Raw genomic sequence first — 16,281 nt, 5'->3', positions numbered from 1 at the left:
AGACTTGCATGCCACCCATCTGTTGAGTAAGTAGATTTATTTGCTGAGACATAAGCTTGTTTTGAGCAAGAAAAGCATTAACAGCTTCTACTTCCAACACGCCCCTCTTCTGAGGGGTCTCAGAGTTCACAGGATTCCTGTTAGATGAGTATAAATATTGGTTGCTTGCAACCAATTCAATCAGCTCAATAGTTTCCTCTGGTGTCTTCTTCTTGTGCAATAAACCGCCTGCAGAAGTGTCTAAACTCATCTTGGACATCTCACCCAAGCCTTCATAAAAGATATCCAGTTGGGTCCATTTGGAGAACATGTCTGGAGGGTATTGCCTAGTCAGTAGCTTGTATCTCTCCGAAGCTTCATAAAGAGTTTCACCTTCCTTTTGCCTGAAGGTCTGAACTTCCAACCTAAGCTTAGTCAGCTTCTTTGGTGGGAAAAATTTAGTGAGAAACTCAGTAACAACCTTTTCCCATGTATTCAAACTCTTCTTTGGTTGGGAATCTAACCACAGCTTTGCTTTATCCCTCAGAGCAAACGGGAAGAACATGAGTTTGTACAGCTCTGGATTCACTCCATTTGTCTTCACAGTATCACAAATCTGTAGAAAATCAGATATAAATTGATTTGGGTCTTCGTGAGGAAGACCATTATACTGGCAATTTGGTTGCACCAGGGTGACCAATTGTGGCTTCAACTCAAAGTTGTTTGCAGTTATAGGAGGCAACATAATGCTCTTTCCATAAAGATCTGCAGTAGGAGCAGAATAAGAGCCAAGCACTCTCCTTTGTTGATCATCCTCATTCGGATTTGCCACATTGGCATTAGCATTATTATTTGCCATAGTGGATTCTGCAGCCTTGCAAAGTCTTGCTTGTTGCAAATGTCGCCTGAAAGTTCTTTCAGGTTCAGGATCAAAGTCTAAGAGATGTTCTTTGTCTCTATTCCGGTGCATACACAGGCAGAAAACAAGAAAAAATGGGACTCTCTACGTCAGAGTGCAGAGAAGTCCCTGTGAGGTAACCTGTGTAAAATAATAAAAATAAAAATACTAAATAAATAAATTAAAAAAATCGAAAATTTAAAAGGAAAAATAAACAGGAAAAACTCAAATAAAAATAAAAATAAATAGAGGACACCAAACTTAATTTCAAAAATTAAGAGGAAAAAAATTTTGAATAAAATAAATCAAAAAATTTTTTTTTTCGAAAATAATACTAAAACAAAAATTAAATAAAATTAAAACTAAAACACCTAATCTAAGCAATCAAACAACTGATAGTTGTTAATCACAGTCAATCCCTGGCAACGGCACCAAAAACTTGGTGCGGTATTTGTAACCCACTAACTTACCGGCAAGTGCACCGGGTCGTACCAAGTAATACCTTACGTGAGTAAGGGTCGATCCCACGAGGATTGATGGATTAAGCAACAATAGTATTTGATAGGCTTAGTTAGACAAACAGAAAAGAGTAATTTAGAGTTCAAAAGCATTAAACAATAAAGAAGAGTTTGAAGACAGGCAGATGAATAGGTGAGGAATAAAATATTGAGAAAGCAGTTAAAGCTTCAGAGTTATCTATTTTCTGGATTGACTTTTCTTATTAACTAATTTTAATCATGTAAGATTTAATTCATGGCAAACTATTTGTGACTAGACCCTAATTCCTTTGACCTTCCTAGTCTCCTCTAAAATTCATCAACTGCCAATTCCTTGGTCAATTAATTCCAATTAGAGGGTGATGATCAAATTCTAGTTTATATGCCACAAGAATTCTAATTATCCAAAAATAAAGGGATTATATGTCACGTATCCCGTTAAATACAAACAATTAGAAATTCAGGATAATATGTTTTCAAGCTATTGTTCAAGTAAAGAGCTTTTTCAAGTTATACAAGAACTCAATTAGAACGTGGGTCATACTTTCGTTCCACCCAAATTCATAAAATAAAGAACGAAAACAATTATTGAAATATAAATCAAAACATGAATTAAAATAGAAAAATAATATTATCAATCCATACAATAGACAGAGCTCCTAACCTTAACAATGGAGGATTAGTTGCTCATGGAATATGGAATGTAAATTTGTATCGAATAATGTTCTGGAATGTTCTTCTGGAACCACCCTATTGTGATCCCTTTTATAATTAATCCTAATAATTTAAAAATCAAATTTCTAAAATTAAAATTAAAATAATATCTTTTCCTAAAATAAGATTTGAATTTAAATTCGAATTTATTAATAAGTCTTCAGCTGATGGGTGGGGACCACTTGATTTGTCCCTTCTGCAGCTTCTAATATGTGATTTCTGGGCTAAGAACTGGGTCAAAACAGCCCAGAAATCGCCCCCAGCATTTTTCTGCATTTTCTGCACGTGACGCATGTCACGCGTACGCGTCGTTCACGCGTTCACGTCATTTGTGCAGATTCCAGTCCACGCGTTTGCGTTAGGCACGCGATCGCGTCATTGCGATTTCCTCCATTCTGTGCGGTCGCGTGAGCCTTGCGTCCGCGTCGGTATTTGCTGGTCATCTCCTTGGTTTCTTCTCTTTCTCTGCAGAAACTTCATCAAATCCATCTGAATGCTACCTAAAATGAATAAAATTGCACAAAACTCAAAATAGCATCCATAGTGGGTAAAATATAATTAATTCTTAATTAAACTCAACAAGTTAGATGCAAATTCACTAGGAAAAGATAGGAAAGATGCTCACGCATCAATCGACCTTTACTCGCGTAAGGTTTTATTACTTGGACGACCCAGTGCACTTGCTGGTTAGTTGTACCGGAGTTGTGAAAAGTGTGATCACAATTCCGTGCACCAAGTTTTTGGCGCCGTTGCCGGGGATTGTTCGAGTTTGGACAAATGACGGTTCATCTTGTTGCTTGGATTAGGTAACCTTCTTTCTTGTTTCAACCTTTATTTTCTTTTCAAAAAGTTTCGAAAAAAAAATTTTTAAAAATAAATTCTAGAGCTTCGTGAGATATGTTGAAGCCTGGCTGGCTGTTAAACCATGTCTAATCTTTTGGACCGAGGTTTTCACTTTCCATTGTAGAAAGGACATGTCTGTATTTGTTATGCTAAAGCTTGGCTGGTCATTTGGCCATGTCTAATTCTTTTGGACCGAAGCTTTAGACTAACATTGCATGAATCTAGGAATTCTTATTAAAAATTTTGAATTTCTTTATTTTCTTTTTCCAAAATAATTTGGAAAAAAAATACAAAAAAATTTAATAAAATCATAAAAACTAAATTTTTTTTATCTTTCTTATTTGAGTCTTGTGTCAAATTTTATGTTTGGTGTCAATTGCATGTTTTTAATTTTTCTTAAATTTTCAAAAATTCATCATGTGTTCTTTCTTGATCTTCAAGTTGTTCTTGATGATTTTCTTTGTTTAATCTTGTGATTTTCTTGTTTTGTATTTTTTTTTTGTTTTTCATATGCATTTTCGAGTTCATAGTGTATAAACATTAAAAATTTCTAAGTTTGGTGTCTTGCATATCTTTCTTTTCTTAAAAATTTTCAAAAATATGTTCTTGATGTTCATCATGATCTTCAAAGTGTTCTTGGTGTTCATCATGACATTCAAAGTGTTCTTGCATGCATTATTTGTTTTGATCTTAAACTTTTAAGTTTTGTTTCATTTTATTATTTTTCTCTCTCCTCATTAAAAATTCAAAAGTCAAAAAAATATCTTTTCCTTATTCTTCTCATAATTTTCGAAATTTTGAGTTGACTTGGTCAAAAAATTTTAAAATTTAGTTGTTTATTGTTAGTCAAGTCAAAATTTCAATTTAAAAACTTTATCTTTTCAAATCTTTTTCAAAATCAATACTTTTTCATTTTTTATGATTTTCGAAAATTTTAAAACTAATTTTTCAAAATCTTTTTCTTACTTTTATTTCATATTTTCGAAAACTTTACTAACAATTAATGTTTTGATTCAAAAATTTAAAGTTTGTTACTTTCTTGTTAAGAAAGGTTCAATCTCTAAATTCTAGAATCATATCTTTTAGTTTCTTGTAAGCCAAGTCATCAACTTTAATTTTAAAAATCAAATCTCTTTAATTTCTTTTTCAATTCTTTTTCAAAATAAACTTCAATCATATCTTTTTAAAATTTTAATTTTAAAATCTGTTTCTAACTTCTTATCTTTTCAAAATTTATTTTCAAATCTTTTTCAACTAACTACTTGACTTGTTTGTTTTAATTTTAAAAAGTTTATTATTTCTTATCTTTTTCAAAACCACCTAGCTACTTTTCCACTTCTAATTTTCGAAAATCACTAACCACTTTTTCAAAATTCTTTTTAATCAACTAATTATTTTAAATTCTAATTTTATTTTATTTCTTTTAATATTTTTGAAACTAACTTAATTAATTAAATAAAAATAAAAATGTTTTTCTTTTCCCTTTTCTTAAAATTCGAATACTCTCTCTGATCTCTTTCTATTTATTTATTTAATTACTAACACTTCTCTTCTACTCATAATTCGAACCCTTCTCTCTTCTCTCTGTTTGAATTACTTATCTCCCCTCTCTTCTCATTATTTTATTCTTATACTCATATAAAGGAATCTCTATACTGTGATATAGAGGATTCCACTATTCTCTTTGTTTTCTTCTTTTTCATATGAGAAGGCACAAGGATAAGGAAATTCTTGTTGAAGCTGATCCTGAACTTGAAAGGACTCTGAAGAGGAAGCTAAGAGAAGCTAAAGCACAACACTCCGGAGAGGACCATGTAGAAAATTTCAAAACAGAAGCAGACATGGCAGCCGAACCCAACAACAATGGTGGAGATGCAAGGAAGATGCTTGGTGACTTTACTGCACCAACTTCCAACTTCTACGGAAGAAGCATCTCAATTCCTGCAATTGGAGCAAACAACTTTGAGCTTAAGCCTTAATTAGTTTCTCTAATGCAGTAGAATTGCAAGTTTCATGTATTTTCATTGGAAGATCCTTATCAATTCTTAGTTGAATTCTTGCAAATTTATGACACTGTTAAGACCAATAGGGTTAATCCCGAGGTCTACAGACTTCTGCTTTTCCCCTTTGCTGTATGAGACAGAGCTATGATATGGTTGGACTCACAACCTAAAGAAAGCCTGAACTCTTGGGAAAAGTTGGTCAATGCTTTCTTGGCCAAATTTTTTCCACCTCAAAAGATGAGCAAGCTTAGAGTGGAAGTCCAAACCTTCAGACAGAAGGAAGGTGAATCCCTCTATGAAGCTTGGAAAAGATACAAGCAATTGATCAGAAGGTGTCCTTCTAACATGCTTTCAGAATGGAGCATCTTAGGTATATGCTATGATGGTCTGTCTGAATTGTCCAAGATGTCATTGGACCACTTTGTTGGTGGATCTCTTCATCTGAAGAAAACCCCTGTAGAAGCCCAGGAACTCATTGAGATGGTTGCAAATAACCAGTTCATGTACACTTCTGAAAGAAATCCTGTGAATAATGGGATGACTTAGAAGAAAGGAGTTCTTGAGTTTGATACTCTGAATGCCATATTAGCTCAGAACAAAATATTGACTCAGTAAGTCAATATGATTTCTCAAAATCTGACTGGATTGCAAGCTGCATTCGGCAGTACTAAAGAAGCTTCCGCTGAAGGAGAAGCTTATGATCCTGAGAGTCCTAGAATGGAAAAAGTGAATTACATGGGATAATCCTATGGAAACACTTATAATCCTTCATGGAAAAATCATCCAAATTTCTCATGGAAAGATCAACAGAAGCCTCAACAAGGCTTCAATAATAATAATAATGATGGGAGAAATAGGTTTGGCAATAGCAATCCTTTTCCATCATCTTCTCAGCAACAGACAGAGAATTCTAAGCAGAGCCTCTCTGACTTAGTAACCATAGTCTCTGATCTATCTAAGACCACTCTCATTTTCATGACTGAAACAAGATCCTCCATCAGAAATTTGGAGGCACAAGTCCTAGTACTCTCCCAAGCAATACAGAAGAGAATCCAAAGAGAAAGTGCAAGGCCATCAATATATCCAAAGTGGCCAAACCTATAGAGGAGGAAGAGGCAGTGATTTCCAGTGAGGAAGACCTCAATGGATGTCCACTGACCACTAAGGAGTTCCCTAATGAGGAACCAAAGGAATCTGAAACTTATACAAAGACCATAGAGATTCCACTGAACTTACTATTGCTATTCATGAGCTCTGATGAGTATTTTTCCTTTGAAGAGGATGAAGATATTGTTGAAGAGCAAGTTGCTCGGTATCTAGGAGCAATCATGAAGCTGAATATCAAGTTATTTGGTAATGAGACTTGGGAGGATGAACCTCCATTGCTCATCAATGAACTGAATGCCTTGGTTTAACAGAAATTACCTTAGAAGAAACCGGATCCTGGAAGGTTCTTAATACCTTGTACCATAGGCACCATGACCTTTGAGAAGGCTCTGTGTGACCTTGGTTCAAGTATTAACCTCATACCACTCTCTGTAATGGAGAAACTGGGGATCTTTAAGGTACAAGCTGTAAGAATCTCACTAGAGATGGCAGACAAATTAATAAAACAGGCTTATGGACTTGTAGAGGATGTCTTAGTGAAGGTTGAAGGCCTTTACATCCCTGTTGACTTCATAATCCTAGACACTGGGAAGGATGAGGATGAATGCAACATCCTTGAAAGGCCCTTCCTAGCCACAGCAAGAGCTGTGATTGATGTGGACAGAGGAGAGTTGGTCCTGTAATTGCATGAGGACTACCTTGTGTTTAAAGCTCAAGGATATTCCCCTGTAACCATGGAGAAAAAGCATGAAAAGCTTCTCTCATTACAGAGTCAAGTAGAGCCCCCACATTCAAACTCTAAGTTTGGTGTTGGGAGGCCACTATCATGCTCTGAGTCTCTATGAAGCTCTCTAAGAGCTCACTGTCAAGCTATTGACATTAAAGAAGCGCTTATTGGGAGGAAACTCAATCTTATTTATCTATGTTAATTACTTTTTCATTTCATTTTCGATTGTTATTTTATGTTTTCATTAGGTTGATGATCATGTGGAGTCACAAAAACAGCTGCAAAATTAAAGCGGAATCAAAAACAACATAAAAAATAGCACACCCTGGAGGACAGGCTTACTGGCGTTTAAACGTCAGTAAGGATAGTAGAATGGGTGTTTAACGCCCATGCAGGCAGTATTCTGGCCGTTAAATGCCTGAATGGGCAGCATTCTAGGCATTTAACGCCAGAAATGGCAGCATCCTGGGCGTTCAGAAAAATGCCTAGTAAAGAAGGATTCCTGGTGTTTAACGCGTTAAACGCCCAAAGAGGCAGTCAAGTGGGCGTTAAACGCCAGAATGGATAGCATTCTGAATTTATATTTTGAAAAGGCCATGAGAGAGGAGCAACAATGGCAAGGAAGAGACATAGAGGAGCTCAAGAACTCCATTGGTTCTTCAAGAGGAAAAAGAAGCCACCATCACTAAGGTGGACCCGTTCTTTAATCTCCTTGCTTATTTTCTTTTCTGTTTTCGATTTTTATGCTTTATGTTTTGTCTATGTTTTTGTCTTTATTACATGATCATTAGTGTTTAGTGTCTATGTCTTAAAGCTATGAATGTTCCATGAATCTTTCACCTTTCTTAAATGAAAAATGTTTTCTGAAAAAGAAAAAGAAGTACATGAATTTTGAATTCTATCTTGAAAATAGTTTAATTATTTTGATGTGGTGGCAATAATTTTTGTTTTCTAAATGAATGCTTGAACAGTGCATATTTTTGATAGTGAAGTTTATGAATGTTAAAATTGTTGGCTCTTGAAAGAATAATGAAAAAAGAGAAATGTTATTGATAATCTGAAAAATCATAAAATTGATTCTTGAATCAAGAAAAAGCAGTGAAAAACACAAAGCTTGCGAAAAAAAAAACAAAAAAATGGCAAAAAATAAAGAAAAAGAAAGAAAAAGAAAAAGTAAGCAGAAAAAGCCAATAGCTCTTTAAACTAAAAGGCAAGGGTAAAAAGGATCCAAGGCTTTGAGCATTAATGGATAGGAGGGCCCAAAGGAATAAAATCCTAGCCTAAGCGGCTAGATCAAGCTGTCCCTAACCATGTGCTTGTGTCATGAAGGTCCAAGTGAAAAGCTTGAGACTGAGTGGTTAAAGTCGTGATCCAAAGCAAAAAGAGTGTGCTTAAGAACTCTGGTCACCTCTAACTGGGGTCTCTAGCAAAGCTGAGTCACAATCTGAAAAGGTTCACCCAATTATGTGTCTGTGGCATTTATGTATCCGGTGGTAATACTGGAAAACAAAATGCTTAGGGTCATGGCCAAGACTCACAAAGTAGCTGTGTTCAAGAATCAACATACTAAACTAAGAGAATCAATAACACTATCTGAATTCTGAGTTCCTATGGATGCCAATCATTCTGAACTTCAAAGGATAAAGTGAGATGCCAAAAACTGTTCAGAAGCAAAAAGCTACTAGTCCCGCTCATCTAATTGGAACTAAGCTTCATTGATATTTTGAAATTTATTGTATTTTATCTTCTTTTTATCTTATTTTGTTTTAAGTTGCTTGAGGACAAGCAACAATTTAAGTTTGGTATTGTGATGAGCGGATAATTTATACGCTTTTTGGCATTGTTTTTACATAGTTTTTAGTAGGTTTTAGTTACTTTTTATTATATTTTTATTAGTTTTTGTGCAAAAATCACATTTCTAGACTTTACTATGAGTTTGTGTGTTTTTCTGTAATTTGAGTTATATTCTGGCTGAAATTGAGGGATCTGAGTAAAAGTCTGATTTAGAGGCTGAGAAAGGACTGCAGATGCTGTTGGATTCTAACCCTCCTGCACTCGAAGTGGATTTTCTGGAGCTACAGAACCCCAATTGGTGCTCTCTCAATTACGTTGGAAAGTAGACATCTTGGGCTTTCCAGCAATGTTTAATAGTCCATACTTTGCCCTAGATTTCATGGCCCAAACCAGCCAGAGACCCTTTTCTGGCGTAAAATGCCGAAATTGGCACCAGAACTGGAGTTAAACGCCCAAACTGGCATCCAAGCTGGCGTTTAACTCTAGAAAAGGCCTATTCACGTGTAAAGCTCAATGCTCAGCCCAAGCACACACCAAGCGGGCTCTGAAAGTAGATTTCTGCACTATCTGCACTTAGTTACTCAATTTCTGTAATCCTTAGTTACTAGTTTAGTATAAATACTAGTCTTTCCTATTGTATTCGGAACTTTTGGGGCTTTGATCATCTTAGGCCATTTTGCACATTTGGAAGGCTGGCTATTCGGCCATGCCTAGACCTTTTTCTTATGTATTTTCCAACGGTGGAGTTTCTACACCTCATAGATTAAGGTGCGGAGCTCTGCTTTTCTTCATGAATTAATGCAAGTACTATTGTTTCTCTTTCAATTCACGCTTATTTCTTCTCCAGGATATACTCTCGTACGTAATTCAGTTAAGTCAGAATGAAGAGGTGACCCATGACAATCACCCACTATCTTCGTTACTTGCTTAGCCAAGATCCACGTGCCTGACAACCACAAGCAGTCTACATGATGTTCAACGTAGTCATTGGACGACAGCTGGAGTATAATCTCTTGGGTCTCTGATCCACGGATTTGACTTGCCTATCCTAACAACAGAGCATTTGAATCCATGAGATTAGAACCTTCGTGGTAGAGGCTAGAACCAATTGGCAGCATTCTTGAGAGTCGGAAAGTCTAAACCTTGTCTGTGATATTCCGAGTAGGATTTGAGACGGGATGACCGTGACGAGCTTCAAACTCACGAATGTTGGGCATAGTGACAGTGTGCAAAAGGATAGAAAGATCCTATTCCGACACAAGTGAGAACCGACAGATGATTAGTCGTGCGGTAGCTGTGCCTGGTATTTTTTATCCGAGATGAGAGATCCGACAGTTGATTAGCCGTACAGAAACCGTACTTGGACCATTTTCACTGAGAGGACGGATGGTAGCCTTTGACAACGGTGATCCACCAACATACAACTTGCCATGGAAGGGAGCACGCATGATTGGATGAAAACAGTAGGAAAGCAGAGGTTCATAAGCAACAAAGCATCTCCAAACGCTTATCTGAAATTCCCACCAATGAATTACATATGTATCTTTATTTTATTTTATGTTCTATTTATCTTTTAATTATCAAAACCTCATAACCATTTGAATCTGCCTAACTAAGATTTACAGGATAACCATAGCTTGCTTCAAGCCGACAATCTCTATGGGATCGACCCTTACTCGTGTAAGGTTTTATTACTTGGACGATCCAGTGCACTTGTTGGTTAGTTGTACCGGAGTTGTGAAAAGTGTGATCACAATTCCGTGCACCAATCATGCCTGCTCATCACGTCCACAAATTTGTCTCCTCCCTTCCTACGAGACAAATCCAAATAGAATCAGAAAAATCACAAATTATCAACAGAATTTAATTCTATCATTCCCAAACTGTTTCTTAGAGAGCAGAATCTGTCTTCACACAAAGGTTTATTAAAAATGTCTGCAAGTTGTTCTTCGGATTTTACAAATTGAATATCAATAGTTCTCTTTTGCACATGTTCTCTTATAAAGTGATATCTCACTTCAATGTGATTAGTTCTAGAGTGCAGAACAGGATTTTTTGAAATGTTTATTGCACTCATATTGTCACAAAATAAGGGTATGCTATTGATTTTTAATTTATAATCTTCCAACTGAGTTTTCAACTAAATTAATTGTGAACAACACGCAGAGGCAAATATATATTTAGCTTCGGCTGTGGACAGAGCAACTGTGGCTTGTTTCTTGCTTGATCACATGTTGAGTGAGCTTCCAAGGAAGCAACATATTCCGGAGGTGCTCTTTCTATCCACCCGGTCTCCCGCATAATCTGCATCACAAAACTCCACTGCACAAAAGTCATTAGTTCTAGGATACCATAAGCCATAATCACAAGTTCCCTTAATGTATCTAATGATTTTTTTACGGCTAAAAGATGGGATTCTTTTGGGTGAGATTGAAATCTTGAACATACACCCACACTTTGAACAATATCCGGTCTAGAGTATGTAAGATACATGAGTGAGCCAATCATTCCTCTATACCGTGTTTCATCCACATCTTTACCGTTTTCATCTTTCTCAAGTTTAGTATTTGGATGTATTGGAGTTCCCATAGGTTTGGAATTTTCTAGGCCAAATTTCTTGATTAATTCTTTAGCATATTTTCCTTGGTGAATAAAAATGGCGCTAGAAGTTTGTTTAATTTGGAGACCAAGAAAGAATGTTAGTTCTCCCATTAAACTCATTTCAAACTCACTAGTCATGAGTTTTCCAAACTCTTCACACAGGGATTCATTGGCCGATCCAAACACTATATCATCTAATTAAACTTAGAAGAATATCATCATTTGATACTTTTATAAATAAAGTTGTATCGGTGGTTCCCATTTGAAATTGATTTTCCAATAAGAAGGCACTAAGCCTTTCATACAAGCTCTTGGAGCTTGCCTTCGGCCATAAAGAGCCTTTGAAAGCATAAAAACATGATTTGGAAATTCCTTTCTTTCAAAACCGGGGGGTTAGGCCACATATACTTCTCTATCTATAAATCCATTAACGAAAGCACATTTGACATCCATTTGGAACATTTTAAACCCCTTGTGGGCAGCATAGGCAAGAAGCAATCTAATTGCTTCTATTCTTGCTACTGGGGCAAAAGACTCATCAAAATCTATACTCTCTTCTTGATCGTAACCTTGGGCCACTAATCTAGCCTTGTTACTGATGAGCAGATAATTTATACCCTTTTTGGCATTATTTTTACATAGTTTTTAGTATGCTTTAATTACTTTTTATTATATATTTATTAGTTTTTATTCAAAAATCACATTTCTGGACTTTACTATGAGTTTGTGTGTTTTTCTATGATTTTAGATATTTTCTGGCTGAAATTGAGGGACCTGAGCAAAAATCTGATTCAGAGGCTGAGAAAGGACTACATATGCTGTTGGATTCTGACCTCCTTGCACCCGAAGTGGCTTTTTTGGAGCTACGGAAGCCCAATTCGCGCGCACTCAATTGTGTTGGAAAGTAGACATCCTGGACTTTCCAGCAATATGTAATAGTCCATACTTTGCCCGAGATTTGACGGCCCAAACTGGTGTTCAAAGTCAGCCTACAACATCTTGGCGTAAAACGCCCAAACTGGCACCAGAATTGGATTTAAACGCACAAACTGGCACCAAAGCTGGCGTTTAACTCCAGGAATAGCCTATGCACGTGAAAGCTTCAATGCTCAGCCCAAGCACACCCCAAGTGGGCCCCGAAAATGGATTTCTGCACTATTTGCACTTAGTTACTCATTTTCTGTAACCCTAGGTTACTAGTTTAGTATAAAAACTACTTTTAGAGAGTTTCTTTTGTATCTCTGGACGTTGAGTCCTTAGACCATGGACATGGAGGCTGGCCTCATGGCCATGCTTAGACTTTTCACTTATGTATTTTCTACGGTGGAATTTCTACACCCTATAGATTAAGGTGTGGAGCTCTGCTGTTCTTCATGAATTAATACAAGTACTATTGTTTTTCTATTTAACTCACGCCTACTTCTTCTCTAAGATATTCACTCGCACTACAACCTGATGAATGTGATGACCCGTGACACTCATCATCATTCTTACTTATGAACGTGTGCCTGACAACCACTTCCGTTCTATCTGCAATAGCTTGAATGTGTATCTCTTGGCCTCCTGGTTCACGACGCATGATTGCCTCTCCTGACAACAGAGCATTCCATGCCGTGAGATCAGAGTCTTCATGGTATAGGCTAGAACCATTGACAGCATTCCTGAGATCTGAAAAGTCTAAACCTTGTCTGTGGTATTCCGAGTAGGATCTGGGAAGGGATGACTGTGACGAGCTTCAAACTTGTGAATGTTGGGCGCTGTGACAGTGTGCAAAAGGACAATGGTCCTATTCCGACGCTAGCGGGAACCGACAGATGATTAGCCGTGTGGTGACAGCGCATATGGACTTGTTTTCATCCGAGAGAATCATACAGCTTGCCATGGAAGTAGGTAACGCATGGTTTGACGAAGGCAGTAGGAAAGCAGAAGTTCAAAAGCAACAAAGCATCTCCAGACGCTTATCTGAAATTCCCACCAATGAATTACATAAGTATTTCTATTTTATTTTCTGTTTTATTTATATTTTAATTATCAAAACCTTATAACCATTTGAATCCGCCTGATTGAGATTTACAAGGATGACCATAGCTTGCTTCAAGCCGACAATCTCCGTGGGATCGACCCTTACTCACGTAAGGCTTATTACTTGGACGACCCAGTGCACTTGTTGGTCAGTTACACGGAATTGTGAAGAAGTCTTGAGATCACGTTCTCCCATACCACATTTTTGGCACTATAGCCAGGGAACGAATAATCACGATTCTGGCGTACCAAGTTTTTGGCGACGTTGCCAGGAATTGTTCGAGTTTGGACAACTGACGGTTCATCTTGTTGCTCAGATTAGGTAATTTTATTTTAATTTTAAGCTTTTTATTTTCAAAAAATTCAAAAAAAATATAATAATATATATTTTATTTTGTTCTTCAGAATTTTTAAGAATGATTTCTAGAGTTTCATCATGATCTGTTGAAGCCTAGCTGGCTGTCAAGCTATGTCTAAATTCTTTTGGACCGAGGCTTCCACTTATCATTGCAGGAGCTTTTTGATTCCCATCAATATGGTTGTGGTATGTAATGCTCTGTTGAAGCTGGCCATTGGCCATGTCTAATCTTTTGGACCGAAGCTTTCATGTAAAGCTTGGCTGGCTATTAAGCCATGTCTAAATTTTTGGACCGGAGCTTTAGACTAACATTGCATGATTCCTGGAATTCTTATTAAAAATTTTGTATCTTTTTAATTTCTCTTTCCAAATTAATTTTTGAAAATTTAAAAAAATTAATAAAACCATAAAAAACCAAAAATTTTTTGTGTTTCTTGTTTGAGTCTTGTGTTAAACTTTAAGTTTGGTGTCAATTGCATCTTTTTAATCTTTCTTCAAAAGTTTTCGAAAATCCATGCATTGAGTTTTGTTCTTCATTGATCTTCAAGTTGTTCTTGATGATTGTATTTGTTTGATCTTTAAATTTTTCTTGTTTTGTGTCTTTTCTTGTTTTTCATATGCATTCTTGAATTATTAGTGTCTAAAGTTTAAAAATTTTTAAGTTTGGTGTCTTGCATGTTTTTCTTTTCTTAAAAAATTTTCAAAAACATGTTCTTGATGTTCATCATGTTCTTCAAAGTGTTCTTGGTGTTCATCTTGACATCCAAAGTGTTCTTGCATGAATTTTTGTTTTGATCTTAAATTTTTATGTTTTGTGTCATTTTTATGTTTTTCTCTCTCCTCATTAAAAATAAAAAATAAAAAAATATCTTTCCTTATTTCACTCATAAATTTCGAAAATTTGAATTTATTTAGTCATAAAGTTTTAAAATTTAGTTGTTTCTTGTTAATCAAGTCAAAGTTTCAAATTAAAAATTCTATCTTTTTGAAATCCTTTTCAAAAATCAAATCTTTTTCAATTTTCTTCTCAATATTTTCGAAAATTTCATAATTTGATTTTCAAAATCTTTTTCTTATTTTTATTTTATATTTTCGAAATTAATGCTAACATTTAATGTTTAGATTCAAAAATTTTCAAGTTGTTACTTGCCTATTAAGAAAGGATCAATCTTTAAATTCTAAAATCATATGTTTTAGTTTCTTATTAGTCAAGTAATCAACTTCAATTTCAAAAAAAATCAAATCTTTTTAATTTCCTTTTCAAATCTTTTTCAAAATAAATTTCAATCATATATTTTTCAAAATCAATTTCAAAATCTTTTCCAACTTCTTATCTTTTCAAAATTGATTTTCAAATCTTTTTCAACTAACTACTTAACTTTTTGTTTGATTTTAAAAGTTTACTATTTCAATCATATCTTTTTCAAAACCACCTAACTTCTTTCCTCTCTCTAATTTTCGAAAATCACTAACCACTTTTTCAAAATTCTTTTTAATTAACAAATTGTTTTAAATTTTAATTTAATTTTATTCCTTTTTATAATTTTCGAATTATAACTAATAATTAAAATAAAAACAAAAATATTTTCCTTTTATTTTAATTTAAAATTTGAATATTCTCTCTCTCTCATCTCTTTCTATTTATTTATTTATTTATTTACTAACACTTCTCTTCTTCTTATAATTTGATGAGCGGGTATTTTATACGCTTTTTGGGGTTAATTTCATATAGATTTTAGTATATTTTAGTTAGTTTTTAGTTTATTCTCATTAGTTTCTAGGCAAAATTCATATTTCTGGACTTTACTATGAGTTTGTGTGTTTTTCTGTAATTTCAGGTATTTTCTGGCTGAAATTGAGGGAGCTGAGCAAAAATCTGATTCAGGCTGAAAAAGGACTGCTGATGTTGTTAGATTCTGACCTTTCTGCACTCAAAATGGAATTTCTGGAGCTACAGAAGTCCAAATGGCGCGCTTCCAATTGCGTTGGAAAGTAGACATCCAGGGATTTCCAGCAATATATAATAGTTCATACTTTGCTCAAGGATAGACGACGTAAACTGGCATTCAACGCCAGTTCCATGCTGCTGTCTGGCGTCCAGCGCCAGAAACAAGTTACAAAGTGGAGTTCAACGCCAGAAACAGGTTACAACCTGGCGTTGAACGCCCAAAACAGCCCAGGCACGTGAGAAGCTTTAGTCTCAGCCCCAGCACACACCAAGTGGGCCCCAGAAGTGGATTTCTGCACTATCTGTCATAGTCTACTCATTTTCTGTAAACCTAGGTTACCAGTTTAGTATTTAAATAACTTTTAGAGATTTATTTTGTATCTCATGACATTTTAGATCTAAACTTTGTACCTTTTGATGGCATGAGTCCCTAAACTCCATTGTTGGGGGTGAGGAGCTCTGCTGTGCCTCGATGAATTAATGCAAGTATCTCTGTTTTCCATTCAAACATGCGCGTTCCTATCTAAGATATCCATTCGCGCCTAATTATGGAGAAGGTGATGACCCGTGACATTCATCACCTTCCTCAATCCATGAACGTGTGTCTGACAATCACCTCCGTTCTACATCAGATTGAATGAATATCTCTTAGATTCCTTAATCAGAATCTCCATGGTATAAGCTAGAATCCATTGGCAGCATCCTTGAGAATCCGGAAAGTCTAAACCTTGTCTGTGGTATTCCTAGTAGGATTCTGGGATTGGATGACTGTGACGAGCTTCAAACTCGC

This window comes from Arachis hypogaea, chromosome 19 (assembly GCF_003086295.3).
Source record: "Arachis hypogaea cultivar Tifrunner chromosome 19, arahy.Tifrunner.gnm2.J5K5, whole genome shotgun sequence".
Classification (NCBI taxonomy): domain Eukaryota; kingdom Viridiplantae; phylum Streptophyta; class Magnoliopsida; order Fabales; family Fabaceae; genus Arachis; species Arachis hypogaea.
Note: the sequence above shows the minus strand (reverse complement) of the source record.